The sequence below is a fragment of the Notamacropus eugenii genome, chromosome 2 (assembly GCF_028372415.1).
Source record: "Notamacropus eugenii isolate mMacEug1 chromosome 2, mMacEug1.pri_v2, whole genome shotgun sequence".
NCBI classification, from domain to species: domain Eukaryota; kingdom Metazoa; phylum Chordata; class Mammalia; order Diprotodontia; family Macropodidae; genus Notamacropus; species Notamacropus eugenii.
This window is the reverse complement of record NC_092873.1, coordinates 349,092,911-349,115,010: the sequence shown is the minus strand read 5'-3', so window position 1 is coordinate 349,115,010 and position 22,100 is coordinate 349,092,911. Positions and strand designations below refer to the sequence as shown.

General features: G+C 39.1%; 1 protein-coding gene across 6 annotated transcripts in view; it reads right to left on the bottom strand.

The window, feature by feature from the left end:
* GJC1 (gap junction protein gamma 1) overlaps nt 1–22,100 on the bottom strand; it is a 41,470-nt gene that overhangs the window by 8,481 nt on the left and 10,889 nt on the right. The window contains exons 1-2 of one of the 6 annotated variants that reach the window (XM_072646002.1): nt 19,551–19,630; nt 18,246–18,342 (exon numbers count right to left, since the gene is read on the bottom strand). The exons of 2 other annotated variants lie outside the window; for them this stretch is intronic. The gene's annotated coding sequence lies outside the window, so the exon portion shown is untranslated. Of the gene's footprint in view, nt 1–1,900; nt 2,057–18,245; nt 19,527–19,550; nt 19,632–22,100 lie in introns of those variants that run through there. 3 more of the 6 variants (XM_072646004.1, XM_072646005.1, XM_072646003.1) reach the window with 3 other exon arrangements.

The following is a 22,100-nucleotide window of genomic DNA, read 5'->3' as shown; positions in this document are numbered from 1 at the left end:
GGGTCTTAAAAAATTTGGCTTTTAAAAAAACCCGATAACTATGTTTTAATATAGCCACTTTCCCTTACAATCCTAAGTACTTTGTTTTATTCATTTTAACGTATTATTTTGAGAAAGGGTCTGCTGTCCTCACCAGCACCAAAGGAAGGGGTCTCTACTACACTACAGAGAGAAGTTAACCTCTGACTGATCTAGGGAGCAAGGTGGGGCTGGAGGTCACAGAAGGCATCCAGGCACAGTGGCAGAAGCAGAAAAGGCCATTCAGGATGTGGCATGACCAATCTCTGAGCCAGGGAACCAAGAAAGCTCAGATACCAAGGTGGGGGGGGGGGCAAACTTGATATCTCAAGTTCAGGTTCAGAAATTAAAGATGAGACCTTGAGGCAAGGTCATTGACCTAGATCAGCAAACCTGGACTCTTTAAAACTAGAAGTTAACAAGTGAGTTTGTATCAGAGACCTTGAGCCAGTCCCTTAACTTCTCTAGGCCTTCATTTCCTCATCGGAGCTATAAGATCTCTGAGGCCCTCCTCCCAGCTCTATCATTCCATGATTGGCTGCTGGAGATCTGAGCAAAGAATGCAAAGAGTCCCAAAAATTTACTGTCAAAGTTAAGAAATAAAAAGCAGGAAGGCTTCTGAATGATTTCCAAAGGCCTATAAAGAGGCTAATGTGGAAGAAAGCTTCCCAAGTTCTGGCATCTACATGTGAAAGAAAGTTTTGGCAACTACATATCTGAATGTATATGACTGTCAATGTTTTCCATATATGAGAGAGGCAGTAACATTTCACTGAAAGAGTCAAGAGACCATGGCTCTGTCCTTGGCGCTGCCACTAACTAGTGGAATATTGGGCAAATCACTTCCTCCATGGGCACAAGGATTCTATGTTTGCAAATAAAATTGGGGCTAGACTACATGATTTCTAAGGTAACTTCTTGCTCCAAGGATCTATGACTTTAGCTATGACTATACAGAAACTGAAGAGAAATTAAGTCCCTTAAACATCTAGGGGGAGTTGAGTGCTCGTTAAACTGGAGTTATTAGAATGCTGTAGTCAAACAAACCATCATGGGAGCAAGCAGCTTCATCATGGCCCCAATTCTATCGATGGGGTCAGTTCAACCTGCATTTCCAGGCACAGTCGCCCATCAAGGGTTCCCAGCCTTCCTCTAATAAAACCACACACTGAGAAGAACCATTTTAATTATTTAAATGTGATAGATAGCAGGTTTCTAAAAAAAAGCCCTCTAAAAATGCTGACACCTATAATACACAGGGTCCCTACCAAATTACCAAATTTCAGCTATGGCAATACCCTTTCCTTTAAAAATTATTTTTTAAAAATCCTACTAATTCCAGTAAGCCATCAAACATTAAGCACGCACTAAGTACCAGGCACTATGCTAAGTGCTAGGGATACAAAGACAGAGTCAAATAGTACCTGTCCTCAAGAATCTTGCAACCTAGTGAGGATGACATGTACATATGTAGGTATATACACGACACAGACAAGGCAGGCACCTGCTAACCTTGTATGGGAAGCACGAGAAGTTGGGGGTCTGGGGTGGGGCAAGACAGAAGGACTGAGAAAGGCCTCTTAGAGAAAGCACTTGAACTGAGTCTTTCCCCCTGCATTTTATTGGTTCTGAACTTCACAAACACCAAATAAATAAACTGAACATTTCCATGTACACTGTAGAACAGAAGGGTAAGATTGTTCATGAAACTACGAATCTTACGTAAAACTTGCTTTTCTTTTGAAGGAATATGACACTCAGCACGTTTTTAGCTGTCTCACCTGTCTGATTCCCTTTAGTGTTCCTTTTTTATTTGGGGGGAACCTGTCCCCTAATTCCCCTCTCCTTGTATCCTTCCCAGTTGAAAAAAAATGACATAAACCTTTTAATAAAAATGTACTGTCTGGCAAACAAATTTCCACATGGTTCATGTCCAAATATGCATGCCTCTGTCAGGGGTGGGAAGAACACTCTGTCACTGGCCCTCTGGGAGGGTTGCTGGTTTTGGTCCCGATCAGAGCTGAACTGCCTCAAGGAGGGTGACGACTCTAAGAAATAAAGGTGAGAAGGGAGAGTATGCCAGTTATGAGGGTCACGCGGTGCCAAGGAATGGAGAAGCGGGATAGAATTGGGCCAGAATGGCTGGAATGAAGTGTGCCTGGGAGTAGAGTAATATGTAAGAAGACTGGAAGGAAAGGAGACAGACAGGTGAGGAGAGCTTTACATCAACAGTTTTCTAATTTGATCCTAGAGATAACAGAGAAACACTGGAGTTTGAGAAGGGGGGTGACATGGTGAGACCTAAACCATAGGAAGATCATTTTTGTGGCCATTAGGGTGGAGAAAAGGGGATGGATATGAGAGATGTAAGAGCTGTAAGAAATGAGAAAATGAGAAAAGAGATGTAAGAAATAATAACATATGGCAACTGATGGACATACTGGGTGAATAACAATGAGAAGTCAGGGATGATTCAGAAGCTGTCAACTTGGATGACTGGAAGGTGATGCCCTCAATCGTAAAAGGAAAATTCAGATGATGGGTAGGGTTAAAGGTAAAGGAAAAGAATTCTGTTTTAGACATGTTGAGTTTGAGTTGTCTGTGGGATACCTAGTTGAAAATGTACAATAAACAGCTGGTGATTCAGAACTAGAGCTTGGGAGAGAGACTAGGGACAGACACATAAGATCTGAGAGTCATTTACACAGAAATGATTAAATCCAAAAATGATTAAATGATGAGGTCATCAAGACTGAATGAAGAGAGAGGATTTTTGGACAGACACTGTGGGGAAAAGGGGAACCCACTATTAATACATGTGACATGAATGTTGTTCCAGCAAAGGAGATTCAACAGGATAGGAAGGAATAACACCAAGAGAGCAAAACCACAAAAACTCATAGATACGAGAGCTGAGATAGGACAGTTGTCAATAACGTCAAGCTACTGCAGAAAGGCCTTACCACTTGTAGGCCTCAACCTCTCTACAGAGAAAAGGAAGCACGTTCCATCATCAACCACCTATAAACAACATTGGTCACTGCATGCGCCATGAATACTATTGTCTTTTAGTGCTGAAGTCATTTGTTTTACTGTGATCGCCGTATATTATTTCCTGCTTCTGCTTTCTTCACTCTGTTGCATTCTTCCAAGTCTTTCCCATTCTCTCAATTCCTTACCCCACAATAACATTCCATCATATCCATATACTACTATTTGTTTAGGAACTTTATAGTCAATACACATAGACTTTCCCCTCATATTTTTGCTACTATTACAAAAATGTTTTTATGCATATTTCAGCATACATGAGATCCTTCTGTCACCAACTTCATCAGGGTATGTATGTTCAGATATGAGATGAAGGGATCAAACAGCACGAACAGTGTAATAACTTTTCTCACATAATTCCAAATTATTTCCTAGAATGGTTAGATCAATTTACAGTCTATTTTTCTTTAGCCTCTCTAACACTATGGATTTTGCCACACTATAAATTGTAGGGAATGTACACTGGTAGAAGGAGTTTAATTCCCTATATATTTTGGATATGACACTTATCAGAGATAGTTGATAGTAGAAAAGACTTTTGCCCAAACCATTGCTTTTCTTCTTATTCTAGTTGCACTGATTTGTGCAAAAGTTTTAATATTCTAATACTGAAATTGTCTTTTATAATAACCTCTGTCTTTTGCCTGTCATGTGAATTCTTCCTCTAACTATAGTTACGTCAAGTAGCTCCCTTTCTCTACATTTCAAATCCCCTTAACAGCATCTCCCATTGACAGCATCTCAGCCTTTACTACAGTCTCTCATAAAGGACTGAACTTAGTCCTGGCCACAGTCAACTCCTCTATCTGTACCATTGGTCCCACTCCCTCCAGTTTCTTACAAAAGATCATACAAATATCATCTCTTTCTATCCCTTCCTACAAACATGCCCAGGTCTCCCCTATCCTTATAAATCTTTCACTTGATCCCAACATTCCATAAAGCTATCTCCTTATATCCCTCCTCCCTTTCACAGTCAAACTCCTCAAAAAAGTTGTCTATGAATATCATTAGTTAATGACGACTCACAATTTTTAAATAAAATCCTGTCCAATATATTACAGCTAATTGTACAAGAAATCACTCATTATGAACAAATTGGATTTATTCCAAGGGCAAAAGGATTGTTCAAGATTAGGAAAACAATCAATATAATTAATCATATTAAAAACAAAAAACATCTAAAGCCACATGACTATCTTAAGAATTGCAGAAAAAGCTTCTGACACAGTACAAAACTCATTTATGCCAAGATCCTACGAAGAAAAAGAATCGAAGGGTCTTTTTTTTTTAAATCATAAAACATATGTATCTAAAAGCAAAAGCAAATATCCTATACAGTAGAACAACATTGGAAGCACAAGCATGCCCTCTCTTCCTGATAATTATTTGATATTGTTCTAGAAATGCGAGAAGTCAAACGAAGATATAAATATAAGTAAAGAGGAGGTAAAACTATCCTTCTTTGCTGACAAGATAATTTACACAGAAAATTCTGGGGAAATTAAAACAAATCAGAGATTCAGCTAAGTTGCAGACCTCAAAATAAAAACCACAAAAAATTAACATTTCTATTTAATAATCCAAAATGCAGCGTAGAAAGAGATGACCCTCAAAATAACTGCAAAATGCATAAAAAATGAGTCAATCAACCAAAACACATACTTACTTTTGTAAGTATTTATTATTTTTAAGTATTCCTTAAAGAAATAAAACTTAAATTACTAGAAGAATAGTCAGTACTCATGGCTGGTCCTTGCCAATATAACAAAAACGACCAAAGCTAAGTCATAGTTTTAATGCTATACCAAGTCAAATTATCAAAGAGATATTTTATAGAACTGGACAAAGAAAATAAAAGTTCATTTCGAAGAGCAAAAGATTAGAATATTTAAGGGAGATAGTGGAAAAATGTAGGAATCAAAAGGAAATAACACTCTCAGATGTCAAAATTATGTTTTAAAACACTGTCATCAAAACCATTTGGCATTAGTTAAAAAATAGAGAAGTAGATCAATGGAACACACCAGACAAATTTAGTTTCATCATTTTTGATTCTCATAATCCAATATTTGACAAACATGAAACCATAAATTACTTAAGGAAAGAACTTCCTGTTTGATAAGCCTCTGAGGAAACAGGAAAACAATTTGGCTGAAATTAATTTAGACAAATCACCTTACACCATATTCTACAATAAATTTTACATGGATGCTAATCATATAACTAAGATCACCCCTCTTCCCTCTCCTTTGCAGTGGAATGGAAAATTGTCACTTATTCCATGATCTATTTTGCTAGTTTTTTTCCCTTCCCTTTTCACCTGTCTTCTGACTTCACCATCCAACTGAAACTATTCTCTCTGAGGAAGAGGTCTGAAGGGAATGTATTCCAAAATCGGGGGGAATGGCCAGTGAAAAGCAATAAGATGGGAGACAGAAGAGAGGACAGTTTGGATTGTGGAGTGGGTGATTCTGGAGGCAATAGGAAGTCAATGCAGTTGGCTGAGTAAGGGAACGACATGGTCAGTCAGTGCTTAAGGAAAATTACTTTGACAGAAGCATGTAGGATGGATGGACTGATGTGGTGAGAGACTTGAGGCTAGGAGGCGGATGCAATAATCTAGGCAGGAACTGAACTAAGGTGGCAGCTGAGTTAATGGAGAAAAGGGGTGGTGGGAGAGAGATGTGAAGGTCGAAACTACAACATCTGGCAATTGGAATGAGAAAAAGGCAAGGAGTTAAAGATAACATCAAGATTACAAGTCGGAGATGCTGGAAAGACTGTGGTGCTTTCGACAGAAAGAAGTTTGGGAGAGGGTGGTAAGGTGAAAGAGAGTAAGTTCAGTTTTAGACAAAATTCATTTTCTTTACTCTCAACTCTACCTGCTTTGTGATCTCCTACACTATTATTACTGAAGATACCACCATTCTTTCAGTCACACAGAGTCACAACCTTCACTTTTATTATTTACTAGCCTCCTAAATGGTCTCCTTGCCTTAAGGCTCTCCCTACTTCAATCTATCCTTTATAAAGCTAACAAAGTAATTTCCTTTTTTATTTTAATACATTCAATGAACAGAAATCTATTTTCCCTCTCTCCCATGTCCCCACCTTGAAAAAAAATTAGGAAAATCAAAATATTTGTAACCAATACATATAGTCAAGCAAAATAAACTTCTGCACTGGCCATGTCCAAAGAGATTTATCTCATCCTGCACCCTAACTCCACAGCTTCTCTGTCAGGAAGAGAGTTAGCATGTTTCATCCTGGTCCTCTGAAATTGTGGTTGGTCACCGTCTTAAGTATTTCAAAGTTGTTTGTCTTTACAATGGTGTTATTACACAATTTGTTCTGGTTCTGCTCACCTCATTCTGTATCAGTTTATAGACATTTTTCCAAGTTTCTCTGTTCTCTAACCCATTTATTTGGTATCACTCATTAGCACTCCATTACATTCACATTTTGTTCAGCCATTCCCTAACTGATGGACTCTCTCTCTTGGGTGCCAGTTCTTTGCCATCACAAAAAAAGTTGCTATAAATATTTCTGTATACATAGGTCTTTCCGCCCCCTTCCTTTGATCTCTTTGGGGATACAGGCCTAATAGCAATACTGGTGCATCAAAGTAATTTTTTTGAGCATGGTTCCAAATTGCTTTCCATAATGGCCAGGGCCAATTCACATTTCTATTGTTTTTCTTTAAAATTTTTTTTAGATTTAAATTTGTTTTTCAATTTACAAGCATTTATTTCCTTGCCCAAACTGGAGGGAGAGGAGAGATAATAAAACAGAATTCTTCTAGCAAAAATGCATCGTTAAGTAAAACAATTTACCACACTGGCCACATCCAAAAACACCTATCTCTTTCGGCCTCTTGAGTCCATCACGTCTCAGTCAGGAGGATAGGAAGCACGGTTCATGCTTGGTTCATTATCTATCAATCCTCTGAAATCATGAGTGGTCACTGCATTGATCAGAGTTTTTAAATCAAAATTTCCTAAATGTAGGTCTGATCATATCACTCACCTATGCAGTAAATAAACTCCAGTGTCTTCCTACTATCTCTAGGATCAAATATAAACTTCTATGTTCTGAATTCAAAGCTTTTCATAACCTGGTCCTATCCTTATAGTCTTCTTACATTGTACTCCCTCTCCAAGCACCCACAGCTGTTGTTTTACCTCAGGTAACAATCTTATCTCTATACTCCCATTACGCTGGTCACCTCTCATGCCTACAGTGCTCTCCCTAACTTGCCTCCATCTCTTAGAATTCCTGCCTTTTTTCAAGACTCAGCTCAAGCACCACCTTATGCAGGAGGTCTTTACTGATCCCTCAGATATTAGTGCCCTCCCTTCTATTATTTAATTATTTCATATGTACTCAATTATTTACATGTTGTCTCCAGCATTAATGAACATAATCTACTTGAAGAAAGGAACCATTTCTGCTTTTCTTTGTATCCTCAGCACAGCACTTGGCAAATAACTTTTAATGGACTGATTATGTGACTGTGGTAAGTCTCTTAACCTCAGTTTCCTCAGAGTCCTCATGAGGAAAATGCTTTGTGATATGACATAGAGTGGTGGACAGCACACTGAATTTGGAATCAAAGGACCTGAATTTAAATCTCACAGATATCTTACTATCTGTGTGACACTAGTCCAGTCATATCACCTCTCTGGGTCTCAGTATTCTCATATAAAAATGAGATTGGACTGAACAATTTCTAAAATCTTCTTCTATGTCCTAATCTTATAAAAGGGAAAAATCCTTAGTCTATTATATTCTATGTAAAATCATAATCAATTTAAAAAATTGATTCTGACCCATATTACCAGAAAAAGATCATAGGTCCATGTGCAAAGACAACGGAAAGAAATCAATGAAAAATAATGGAGATGCAAATTTAAGCAAATTGGAAAAAAATGTAATGTTCTTTCATACAAAAAAAAAATTTAAAACCCAACTTGGGGAAGGGAAACAAGCATCCCATAAGAATTCTAACATCAAAAAAAAAAAAGAATGCTAATACCGCAGAATTATTTTTCTCCTTTTTTAATATGTTAATTTTATTTATTTTTAGTGTTCTGCAATCACTACCATAAAACTTAGGGTTTTCCCCCCCTACATACCCCTCACCATCCCTCTCCATCCCTGAGACGGCATACAATTCTATATAGGATCTCCACATACATTCCTATTGAATACATTTTCATTATAATCATGCTGTGCAGAAGAACTAAAATAAATGGGAGAAACCATATAACAAACCAAAACATTAAACACACACAAAAAAATGATCTGCTACATTCTGCAACTGAATTCCATAGTTCTTTCTCTGGATGTGGAAGGCATTTTGCCTTAGAAGATCATTGGGAATTTTTTTTTTTAAAGTCCTTGCATTGCTATGAAGATCCAAGTTTACCAGAAAAAACTCTCACACACTGTATAACACATAATTCGTGTGGAAGAAAAAAACATTTCCTTGCTCAGCAGGGAAATCCAATCTCTCCATGAAGCCCAAAGCAACAGAGAAGCATCAAAAGCAAGAAGACAAAATGATGATCCTATTTTGACCCTTATCTTCCAACAAGAGGTGACAATGTAGAAAGTTTCAAAAAAAATTGGAGTCATAAAGCACAATGAAACTAGGACAGTAATTGAACACAAATGCATCACGACATCACCAATCCTAGGTTCTATTTAATATTTCCCCATGGAATTTCTCTGCTATCTCTTTCACTTCCACTCTCCTGACACTAAGCATAAAATAACAAAATCACAAAATTTTGAGAATTGATTTGAGCAGCTATCTAATTCAATCCATAAACCAAAGGTCTCCCTACTATAACATACCTGGCCAATGGTTATCCAGCCTCTTTGAGAAGACCTCTAAGGAGAGGAAACTTCACTTCCTGAGGCAGCCCATTCTACTTTTGAAAAGCAGATTGTTAGATAGGTTTTCCCTGATTCTGACCGTTAGGAAGCATTGAGTGTTAGGAGTTTTCTCCCATTTTCCATGAGCTTTCAAACATCTCTGACAGTAGCTCAGCAGTCACACTGGCCACCTGTTTCAAGATGTGTGGATGTAGTTAATTCACTTGGCAAGGATCACAATCAGCTAATTGTAGTCTTACCATCTCCTCACTTATTCTGGACATCAACTCTTCGTTAGACATTGTTTTCCATCTTTCTCCTTTACAGAGAAACAGAAATAAGCCTAGAGCGGTATACCCAGTAAGTACTAGATAAATATCTGATTTGAAGGGGCAATTCCCATGGCAGCTCTTTCCCTTCTTGATCCCCAGAACCCTGGCTTCTGTATCCACCACTTGAATAACGATGGTTTTTAGAGAATCCTTTAACATTTACAAAGCACATTAGGTATATTATTTTATTTGATTCTGTGTCTGTGTGTGTGTGTGTGTATGTGAATTAGGGTTAAGTCACTTGCCCTGGGGCAGCTAGTAAGAGTTAAGTATCTGAGGCCAGATTTAAAATTAGGTCCTGCTGACTCCAGGGCTGGTGCTCTATCCACTATGCCACCCATTCGATGCTTACCATTACCCAAAATTGAGACACTGGGAGGTCAAGTGATTTATTCCAAGTTGCAGGGGTAATAAGCATCAGAATCATAATCTGAATCCAGGTCCCTTCTGATTCAAGGTGGAATCTTCTTCATACTACACCATGATGACTCTGCTAAAACCGACCTCTCTTTGCCATGGAGTCAATTAAATGTGGTGCAATCTGGAGCTCACGTCTCCTTCCTATAGGGACCAGATACCTTCCATCCCTACTCCCTACTCCTCCTCTCCCCAAGGCCATCTAGGTGAGAAACTTGAAGACCCTATTTCTTAGGAAGAAGGTTAAATGCCTTCTCCTCTCTGGGCCTCCATGTCCTCCTCTATAAAAATGAGAAAATGGAACTAGATATTCTTGATGGTCCCTCCCATTCTAAATCCTATGACCTCCTTGTCAAATCCAATGATGTTTTTTCTCTTTTGATTCTTCTTGATCTTCCTGCTGAATTGGACGCTCTGAACCTATTAATACTTCTTAACACCCTCCAGTTGTCCCTTCATTTCCTTGACAAAGCACTTTTTATGGTTTGGAGAGCTTTTCCAACCTCTAGGACTGATACTGTTTTGTCTTCTCCAACTCCACCCATCCTCCCGTGCCATCTTCTGAGGGTCTGCCTTTTATTCCCTCTCTCAGAGTGTATCTATTTTTCATGGCCTCAATGATTACCTTTATTCAAATGACTCCCAAATCACCAATTCTGCACTCCTGTCTCTAACTCCAGTCCTACATATTCAGTGTTGTACAAGACTATCTCTACTTAGATGTCCTGCTCAAACCTTGTCATGTCAAAATGACCTCACTTCTTTCCCTCTGCACATGCTCCTAAATAGGTCCCCTGTAATTGGCACCAATTTTCCCTCAGTCCAAGACAAAAAACCCTTAATTATCTTTGACTCTTCCCTCTCCCTTATTCCCTGAATCTTGTCCACCATCAAATTTTGTCATTCTCCACCCATTAAACACATCTCAGATTGCTAGGTGTTACAGTGGACAGGGTGCCAGGTCTGGAGTTAGGGAGACTTGAGTTCAAATCTGACCTCACACACTTACTAGCTGTATGATCCTAGAAAAGTCACTTCACCCATCAGTTTCATCAGATCAGTTTCCTCATCTATAAAATGAGTATTTTAATTTTATCTACAGTAAATTTATTAATTATTATTTAAAATAGCACCTACCTCCCAGAGTTGTTGTGAGCCTCAAATGAGATAATAATTTTAAAGCAATGAGAACAGTGCCTGGCACATAGTAAATACATAAATGTTAGCTATTATCATCATTATTATTAATCTCCTTACTTACTGTCCACACATACATGCTATACTCATCCAATATGCCTTTATGCCCCTGCTTACACTGTTCCTTCTTCCCTCCGTTTCTTAGGATCTTCAACTCACATTCCTTGCAAAAAAGCTCATCCCTCTGACTTCTTCTATTATTTTTAATGGCTCCATTTCCCCAGTCATCCAGGATCCAAATTTTGGGGTCATTTTTGACCTTCCTTTCCCTCAACCCCCATATCTAGTCAGTCACAGAGTGAGCACTAATTCTTCCACTTCATCTCATTCCAGCTTTTCTATTCTTACTATCACTTTAGTTCAGAACCTAAGGAGAATCTCTTACTTGGAAGCCTCCCTGTCTCTCACCTCCACCCTTCAAATGTGTTCTACACAAAATCACTGGGTTAATTTCCTCAAACATTTACTTTTAGCATAAACAAAGAAAGTCAAGGAGGAAGAAATGAGTGTGGATTGTATCTGTGTGGAAGGAGAGTAAAGGGACCTTCCTAACTCAAAAATGAAAGACAACAAAGATCCTAAAACCTCTTTGAAACTCTAAAATTCTATAATTCAATCTAAGTCTCCTGCTTAAAAGCCTCCAAATAACTCAGTACTGCTCAGTAGATAAACCCTAAACTTCTCAGGCTGGCATTCAAGACCCTCTGTAATGTACCCCCAAAGTACTCTTCCAGAACAATTTTCTACCACAAAACAACTGAGCCATTTACTGGGCTCTTGCCCCCATTCTTTGCTTATGCTAGCCTTCCTACCTAGAAGGCTCTGTCCTTCTGGAACTGGCATGCATCCTTTAAGGTTCAGCTCAGATCCAAGCCTCACACTGATGAAAGCATACATTCAAAGAATGTAAGTATGTATCTTATGTTCTCAACTAAACCCCCAAAAGGCAGAGTCCATATTTATATATGCATAGATGCAATATACATACATATATACACATGCCTTGAATACAAGCCACTAAATATTTGTTAAATGAATAAAGCAGAGTTAGAGAAATACTACAAGCCAGTCCAAGCATATCTCACTTCATGCCTAGGCTTACATAAGTCTCCTAGCTAACCTACAGATCTTTCTCCCTACTTGCATTTCACAAATTCTCAGCTGCCTGTGGCGTTCCCCAGCCCATTACCTGGTTATTTATTTTGTCTGTATTTGTAAGGATAGTGTAGCCCTGACAGCGTCTAAGCTCCTCAAGGGCAGGGCTCGTTTCATGTTTATCTTTGCATCCCTAGCAAAGACTGCCTGGCTTACATAATGTAGCAGGTGCTTAATAACTTCTGTTGTTCAGTCATGTTTGACTCTGTGACTCTATTTGGGGTTTTCTTGGCAGACACTCAAGTATTTGCCATTTCTTTCTCTTGCTCATTTTACAGATGAGAAAAGTGAGGCTAAGAGGGTTAAATGACCTGTCCAGAGTCACACAGCTAATAAGTGTCTGAGGCCACATCTGACCTCAGGTCTTCCTGATTCCAGGCCTGGTGCTCTACCCACTTTGCCACCTAGCTATACCTGTTGACTAAATAACTGCTAAACTGGGAGTATGTCACTTCCCTACTTAAGAATATACAATTGCCTTTCTTGTCAAATCCAAACTTCTTGGTCTGGTTTTCAAGGCTCTTCATTCAGTTGGGCAGACCCATTTATGCAGTTCACGTAGCCATTTATTGCTGCCTTTATGCCTTTGCTGACCTCCTCCTGCCTAGAATGTCCTCCCCTCTTTTTTTCTTGTTTTGATGGACGATTTATTTATTTTCAGGCATACCATTTCTATTGAGCTTTTTTAATTCAAGGAAGTTCAATGAATTTTCTCTATTGTTCTGAGTTCACAAATGTTTTGCATGACAGTCACTATAGGAAATATGTTTCCACTACATTTTTGCACTAATTCCAACTAAATACTTACAATGACAACAAGATCAGCAAATATAACATGGAATAAGTGGATAGCTTACTGAATTTGGGATCAAGTAAGAATTGGGTTCAAATGCTCCAACACTTCTTCACTATGTGACAATTTACGTATTACTGACTTGCAAGACACTCTGAAAGCAGTAACATGGTGCACTGGGTAGAGCACTAGACCTGAGATCAGAAAGACATGGGCTAAATCCTGACTCACACACCACACAATCACCTGTATAACCCTGGGCCAATCCCTTCACCTATACCTCAGTTTCCTCATCTATAAAATGTGGGAGTTGGACTCAACGAATGCCCTTTGGAGCTTGTATTCTCCTTATTTCAGACTTATCCCTATTTCCATTGTACCTCTGCAATGGCCTTCTTCAGCTCTTCTAAACCGCAGTGATCTTCCTTTCTCTAACCTCTCCTCTTGTACTTATAAGTCTGTCCCAAAGAATTTCACACTCAGATTATCTCCAGTTGTTTCACACAGCTAAAGGATAAGGATTTTTTGCAGTGGTCATAGCATCACAGAAGCTAAAGCTGCAAGGCCATTTATTTTCAAGGGGGCAGGGTGGCCAACAGTGTTAAAAAGACTTCAAGGAAAATGAAGACTAAGTAGCTATAATTAAATTCTGCAACTAGTTCCCTGAAAAAATGAAGACAAACACCACTGAATTTTATAAACAGAAAGTCATTGGTAACACTAGAAAAATCATTTAGGAAAGTGACGTGAAGGAGTCAGATTAGAAGGGGTACAGGAATGAAGAAACAGTGAGGAAATGAAGGCAGACAGTACATATCCCTTTTTAAAGGCAATGAGAGACAGAAATAAGATAGTACAGTTCAAAGAGAGAATGGGGGGGAGGGAGGATTTGTTTAAACATCATGTAACCCTGAGCATGTTAATGGGCAAAAGTGAAGTAAAAAAAATGAAGAGGTTTTAAGAAGCAAAAGAGCAAATAATTAATGGAGAATGGACAGATTAGTGTAAGATAGGAATCTGTTACAGCAAAGACTGTTAGATTTGGAACCAGAGGGCCTGGGTTCAAAATCTAGCTTTGTACTTTACATCTGTATCACCTTGTGCAAGTCACCTAATTCACCTCTCTGAACTTCAGTTTCCTCATCTGCAAAATGAGGGAGGTGGATTAGATTGCTGCAGCCCATTCCAGCTCTGAATCTACGATGCTAGCTTTGGAAAGGATGAGAGAAGGGGAATGCAATCTCCAGGGAGAGGGAAAAAATAAAGGGAAAGATGAATGAGGAAATTCTAAAGTGGTGAGGAGGATGTGGCCACAGAAAGGCTTTGAGGGAGGCACTTCTGCTAGTTGGCCTGAATCTCTGAAGCCTAAATAGGGTCAGCTTTGGAACAGCTGCTGAGAAAAATGCAACGAAAATTCAATGAAAAAAATCAACATGGATTGCTGAACTGCAGTGAGAATCCAGTTAGACTTGGAGGGCATACATATGCAGCCAGCACCAGGGGCAGCACCAGAGAAGGAAGATGATAGGGATGACGACTCTACAAAGGTGACTACAGCAGCCTAGAGAGGAAGGTGGCTACAACTGAGGAGTTAAAGGAACTGTGAAGCTGGGCTATCAGAAGAGTCAAGAGGGATGCTGAAGTCACCGAAGATGATGGAAAGAGATTAAATGAAAAAGAAAAATGGGTCACAGAATTGAAGTCAATAAGGAAGGAAGGAAGCAGTGGAGAGTGTGGCGAACACTTGAACTCGAAAGAGAAACTGGTAAGTGATCTCCCTGGTTCATGTTGGTCATCACTTATTTGTGTAGCGATTCTCAAACAGATGGGCACCCCTATATTTCTGGGTTTTGCCACCAAAAGACTATCTGCTATGATTATTTTGGTATACATGTGTCCTTTTCCTCTTTCTTTCCCCTCTTCAGGGTAATGGCTTAGCAACAGTATAACTGAGTCAAAGGGTGTGCACCTTCCCCGGCCGTCCCCATTTCTGGAATGCTCTTCTCTCATTTCCACCTCTTGGCTTTCCTGACTTTCTTCAAGTCTCAGCTAAAAATCCCACCTCCCAGGAAAGTGATAAATTTTAATGCCTTCCCTCTTTTGATTATTTCTAATTTCTCCTTGTATATACATTGTACATAAGAATTTGCACATTGTTTCCCTGTTAAACTGTGGGAGATTCCTGGAAGCCCCTCCTTTTTTTGGAGGGGTGAGCCCCTGTCTTTGCCTTTCTTTATATGCCCAAGATATAGCACATGCCTGGTACAAAGCAGGCACTCAGTAAGTTTTTACTGATTGACCTGAGTTACAGTTCCAAGTTACTTTTCAAAATGGCCGCACCAATTAACATCTTTACCAAAACAATGCAGTAATGTGCCTGTTTTAGGGCAGTCCCTCCAACAACTGTCATTTCCTTTTTTGGTCATTTTTTACAATCTGATCAGTGTGAGATATAACTTCAGAATTGTTTCACATGCATTTCTCTAATTATTAACGCCCCTCTCCCATTTTTGTATTTGTGTTTTGTATGCGTGTGCAAATGTATACACATCTATGAAAACACACTTATCTGTGTACATGTTGATCCCGCACACAGTATAAGCTTCTTGAATAGAGAAGAGTCACGGAATCAACAAACAACTGATTAAATATTGTCCCTAACTTTCAAAACACAAAACCCCGGAGCCAGGCACGGTGGCACACACCTGCAGTATTCTTGGGGAGGCTTGGTCACACTGTTCATTTGAACTCAGGAGTTCTGAGTGACAGCAGAAAAGCTGACAGGGTGAATGCACTGTCTCTCACCCCTGTGGTGAGCCCTGAGGAGCAGAGGGCCACCAGGCTATCCAAGCAGGGATGAAGCAGCCCAGGTCAGAAACAGAGCAGGTTAAAGCTCTGGGCTGTTTCAGCAATGGGACTGGATCTGTAAATGATCTCTGCACTTCCAACATGGGCAAGATAAGGGGACCCAGAATACAAAAAAAAGCAATTATGTACCAGTGTAGAGTAATTGCAACTTAATCCACAGGACAAAAAAAGAGAGACCCAACAAGGCAAAATCCAGAATGGCATAGGCCAACAATCTTTAGAGTGTTCCTTCAGTAACCCACTTTCACCTGTCTCCATGCTCCCAGAAGGGATGCACAAACTACCAGGCATGTATCTGGGGCCCATATTGGAATTTACTTCTACCAGAGAGACTTTGCCAAAATATGCCCCCACCTCCTTATCCTGTATGAGTGGTAGACACTGATTCTGATCAGGTACACTACACTGTAGGCTGAGAGGGTGGGAGGAGAGGATTCTGCCTTCTCCCTGGGTTGGTCCCTACAATAGGAACCCTAAGGCTACAAAGATTTTATCCAGAGCACTTTTCCTCCTCTCCCCTAAACCTATAAAAAGTGGGAGAAACTGATTTGGCATAGCCAAAGAAAGAAAGGAGAGATGAGGGGAAAGGGAAGAAATGGGGCTAGGGACCAGTGTGTTGCACCAGGCCCAAAGGGAACTTAAAATCCAGCTGGTGTCAATTTTGCTCCCCGAGGGGGTAATACTTAGAACAAGGACAAGACCAGGGAACGTTAGGGTAGGAAAAAGCCAAGGCAACTTTGCAGCCCAGCCTTGGGGATACATCTACTAGCAAATGGAAATGAGTCAGAAAGTAACTGACAGGAGAACTTGAGGAAATAATACTAAAACATCAAAGATTTCAAGAAGGAAAACATTAAAAAAACAGATCACAAGCAGATAAACCAACAAAGAGGATCCTAAAACTGGAAGGAAAGAGTTCTAAACATGTAAAGTGATTATTGCAAACCTCTCAATCAATATTACCAAGTGAACCAATGCTAATGAAACACAGAATCTTGTGGAAACACAAAATAGCACAGAACAAGAAATTCCACAATGGTTTAAAAAAAAAAGGAAATGAAATCTGTAAAAGAAGAAATTAGGAATGAATATTGGCCAGAAGTTATAGCTTTCAATGCAGAAATGAAAAATTCAATGGGCAGATTAGAAAAAAACTGACTACACTCTATAAAGAATCTCTAAAGATGTTTAAGTGAAAGTAACAGATTTGGAATACAAAAATACTAGAGGGGAAAAAAAGCAAAATCAAAATAATATATGATGTCTTTAAGACAAAACAATTGACCTTGAAGTAAAGAAACGCAGAGACAACCTAATGATTACAGTTTCTCTGAAGAACACGACAAATAAAAAAACCTGAATATTATAATGAAGGATATAACACAAGAAATTGTTCAGTTCTGTATTTAGGACTTCTGAATATAAAAAAACAAAACACCCATCAAAAGAATTCACTTATTGCCTTCAGGAGAAAAAAAGCCTATATTTCAAATTCCCAGACACAACTGTTAAACTTAACAATTCAAATGACAAATTCTGCAAGCAGACAGGAAAAATACCTTCAAATAACATGAGAGTACTCTGCACCCACTAGAAAATGAAGAAGGAAAAGGAACAGTAATATAATCCCAAAAGGAGGACTATCAAACTGCAAGCCCCCAATAATACGCACCTGAGTTTAATTGTCAATGAAAGCTACGGAAAATCAGCAAAAGAACCATCTGAGGTATTTTGGAGAAGAAAAACAACCACCACCCATGAGCAAAGTACTGGACTTGAAAGAATGGGGAGAAAACATGTACACATGTGACTGAAAACACACAGAGACCTGTGCACAACACAAATACAACAGATAAAAGGTAACTGTGCAGAAGGCCCCAGAGACAAAGAAGAGCCCTACAGAAGAACAGAGCTGGAGCTGAGTCTCAAAGGAAACCAGAGTCCAAGAATCAGAGGAAAGGAAGGAGAGAACTGCCACCTGCAGCTCAGCTGGTACAAATCACAGGAAAGGGAGAAGGAACGTTATTGGCCAGGAGGAAGCTTCAGGAAGACATCACAAAGCATGTAAATGGTAGCTGGAAGGACCCTTAGAGTCCATGGAATCAATCCCTTACCCAAAAAAGAATCACCATTATAATACATCTGCTCATAGAACCTCTTCTGCTCCCCCAGGGAGCCCTTTCTACCTCAATAGCTCTAATGGTTCGGACATTTTCCTCCACATCAAGCCTAAATCTACCTCTCTTCGATTGCTACCTACTGCTCCAGTTCTTCCCTGGGAGGCCAAACTGCAAGACAGGTTTGCAAGTACTGCCTTTACAACTGCTACCTATGTCTTCTCCAATCTAAACTCCCCAGTTCTTTCAACTAGTCATGAGCTCAATGTTCTTCCTATAATTTGGTCTCCAGAACTGAATGCAATACTCCAGATGGTCTGATCAGGGCAGAGGACACTCAGATGACCTTTCTGTCATTTAAAATCTCTACTTGAGAGAAATGAATACATTCATGGAATCAGATTTTAAATTTACCGTTTTTACCCTCAGGATAGCCATCAATGACGCTCAGTAATCCAGTAGGTATCTCAGAGGATAGAGTGCTGGGCTTTGTCTGCCTCAGTTTCCTCAACTGTAAAATGGGGAAAATAACAGCACTTACTGCCCAAGATTGCTCTGAGGATCAAATGAGATCATATTTGTAAAGTTCTCAGCCCAGTGCATGGCACAAAGCAGACACTTAATAAATGCTTGTCCCATGGTCACACCCTCCCCCACCTCACATTCTTCCCCTCCTGTTCAAGTCAAGCTCCTCTTCTTATCTCTTCCACGAAGTTTTTCTGAGTTACTAATAAATACTGATCTTTCTTATGTCTGAATTCCTACTATATTTTGAATCATTACCACACAATTTAACATTTAAATAGTCATCCTGTCTTTTTTCTCCCTGACTAGGTTGCAGGCTCCTGGATGCTACAGGCCACTTCTGCAGTAGGTACCAGGAGTCTTAACACTGAGTTCTTCCATTTCCCCCCAAATACTATGAACTGGGATTTAGTTGTACTTGAGCTTCCTCTCATTTTCAGTTGACAAGAGACTTTCAAGAGGCTAAAAACTGTAACAACTCTTATGTCCATTTCTAAATAAATAAAAATGAATGGGCTAGAAATATCAGTCATTAATTGTTGGAGGGGCTATGGGAAGGCAGGCACACTAATATAACTAGTTATTGGGAGCTATAAATTAAGTCTAGCCATTCTGGAAAGTAATTTGGAACCATGCACCCAAAGTCACTAAATTGTACATACTTTTTGATCTGGTGATATCATTATTAGGCTTATATCCAAATAAAAGAAAAGGGAAAAAACCTATATGTACAAAAATAAGCTTTTTTGTTGCAGTGAGAACTAGAAATATGGGAGGTGCCCATTAACTGGAGAATGGCTGAACAAATTATGGCATAGATTACTGTGATATAAGTAATGACAACTGGAAAGTTTCAGAGAAACCTTGGAAGACCTATATGAACCGATGCAAACCGATGCAGAGCCAAGAGAACATTTATACAATAACAATATTGTAAAGACAAACAACGTTGAAGGACTTAAAAGAACTCTGACCAATGACTAAACACAATTCCAGAGGGCTAATGATGCTGCCCATCTCCTAACAACAGAAAGGTGACAAATTTGGAGTGTAGACTAAAAAATATATTTTGAGGGGAAGTGCGAAGAAAAATGGTATTAGCATTTATTATAGCACCTTAAGGTTTGCAAGAGGTAACAATTTATTTTCATTCCTGTTTTACAGATGAGGAAACTAAGGCAGACAGTGACTTACCCAGGGTCACACAGTTAAGTGTGTGAGGCTGGATTTGAACTCAGGTCTTCCTGACTACAGGTCCAGCGCTCTATCCAATGCACCACCTAGCTGCCTAAAAAATAGATTTTTGTTCATTGAAAAAAAATTACATTAAAAATAAAAAATAAAGGCCCCTAGGGGCATGGGTAAGCCTCCAAGAGCCAATGGCAAGTTACCGTTCCAGTTCTATCATGGAAACTTCTTCACACGGGTAAAGCAATTACAAAGCCTATCTTTGCACTTTGTTTAATACATTACTTCCCTATTACCTCTACTGTGTACACACTTAACTTAATGCGATTACATCAACCGGGCTGAGCTGGGGGGGGGGGGGGGAAGGGTATAGGGGGGTAGGGTGGGAATCAACTCCTAAACACATTCAGATTCTCTGACTCACTTTTTCCATTACAGTTCCCTTACTATAATGCTGACCACAAATACACTGTTATTCCAAATATATCTTTTTTATTTATAGCTTTGAAAAATTCTTTCCAATTAGATTTGTGTAAAACAATGTTTGAGGTTCCAGCTTAACCAATTAAAAGAGTAACTTGGCTCCTGCTGCATAAACTTTCTGGCCAATTTTTAAATTCTTACTAAATGCAATGAATCAGGAATGAGTATAATTGTTGAAAATAAATTTTATATCTAAGTATTAACACTATTTTAAAAGCTTTAAAATTTTCCAGTTCAGCTCAAATCACTGCATTAAAACTTTGCTTTATACTTCCAAACTCTCAAGACCAAAACATAATGACATTACAACTCTAGATCTAAATTTCTTCTTTATAAAATGACAAACCTTGGGCTCAGGAAAAGTTCAAATCCTAAAACAGTGATTGCTAACTATAGTCTTAAAACTCTGAAGGTATCTTAGTTTCAGATGTCATTCCCCCCAAACAAAACAACAACAAAAAAAACAAAGATGATTAGGTATTTTATATCTCTATCACACACATAAGAGAAGCAGTATAACATGGTGAATATAGAATTGGTCTCAAAGCCAGAAAGATCTAGATTCACATATGACATGTCCTGACTGTGTGACCCACAGCAAACCACTGAACCTTTCAGGCAACTCTCTAAGGACTACAGGTTTCAGAGAAAATGTCCACCTTCATTGGTAACAGAAGTTACTTCACCTGGGAATTCTTTATGCCATGAAGTAAATCACCGATTCCTATATTACACACATGTATAAATATGTTACAGAATCAATGAATCCTCCACTAAAATCCTATTCCTAGGTCTTATGATGACCTGGTTGTTGTATTTTTCTGTCATTTCAGTTGTTTCAGACTCTGTGACCTCATTTGGGGTTTTCTTAGCAAAGATACTGAGGTGGTTTGCCATTTCCCTCTCTAGCTTATTTTACAGATAAGGAAACTGAGGCAAATGATTAAGTGACTTTCCCAGGGTCACACAACTAGTAAGTGTCTGAAGTCACATTTTTAAACATAGGAAAATGAATCTTCCTGACTCCAGGCCCAGCACTATATCCACTGCACCACTTTGATGCCCCCAAAAGAGAGGCTACTCCACCCCATATGGGACTCAAACCCACAATCACGGGCTTAGGACGCCGATGCCTTATCCTTTAGATCACTGGAGTTTCCTGTTGATGGCCTGGAGTTGTCCACAAATTCTCAAAGGTTTTGTACCAGCAAGAGGCAGCATGAGGCATGGATTCAACAGTCTACCTAAGTTTAGAAAGGGTCACTCTGAGACACTAGGTAGGCTTTTTATAAAAAGTATTCACTGTTGAGCTCAGCAATACAGGAAAACTATCTGTTAAAGCATAAGAGGATTACAACACACACCCAGGAAGGAGCTTCAACACAAACAAAATCATGGTTCCTCTGAGCAATGGACAGTACAAGGCATGTTATACGTGAAGATGAAGGAATGAACCAAGTGTTGTGAACATCATACAAAAAGGATTCCCATCAGTGTTAGTTCCCTTCTGTTGTCTGGAGTGTAACATTTAAAAAAAAAAAAAAAGGAGTAGCATGAGTTCAAAGTTAGTCAACTCTGACTAACCACTAGGAATCCAAATTTAACTCTCTTGGTATTACAGGTCATGGGCTGAACAGCCCTCTAGGAATCCCACGGATGATTCATACTCCTGGATGAGAGAGCTGAATGTGATGTAACAAAGAAGCAATTAGAGAGACTACAATGCCTAACTTTATTTTAAATGTATGTTTTAAGGGGAAGCTAATTTGAGAGGGTGATAATAGATGGTTAATAACCAGCTAGTGACAGTTTCTAAGCAAAAACTCCAAGTCAGACGACTGGCAAACAGTAATTTGTGTAATCAACACACGACAACAGGTGTTTTCCAGAAGAGATTCTGAAAATAAACTAAGGTTCCAGAGAGAAGAAAATACAATGTGCAGTGAATAAAACCACATCAAAAAACATTCTGCAATCAGCTTTGTCAATGGACAGGGGAAAGGAAAGTATATTATGATAAGCTACGGTGCCATACACTGGCAAAATTCCCTTTTCATTCAACACATTAAGAAC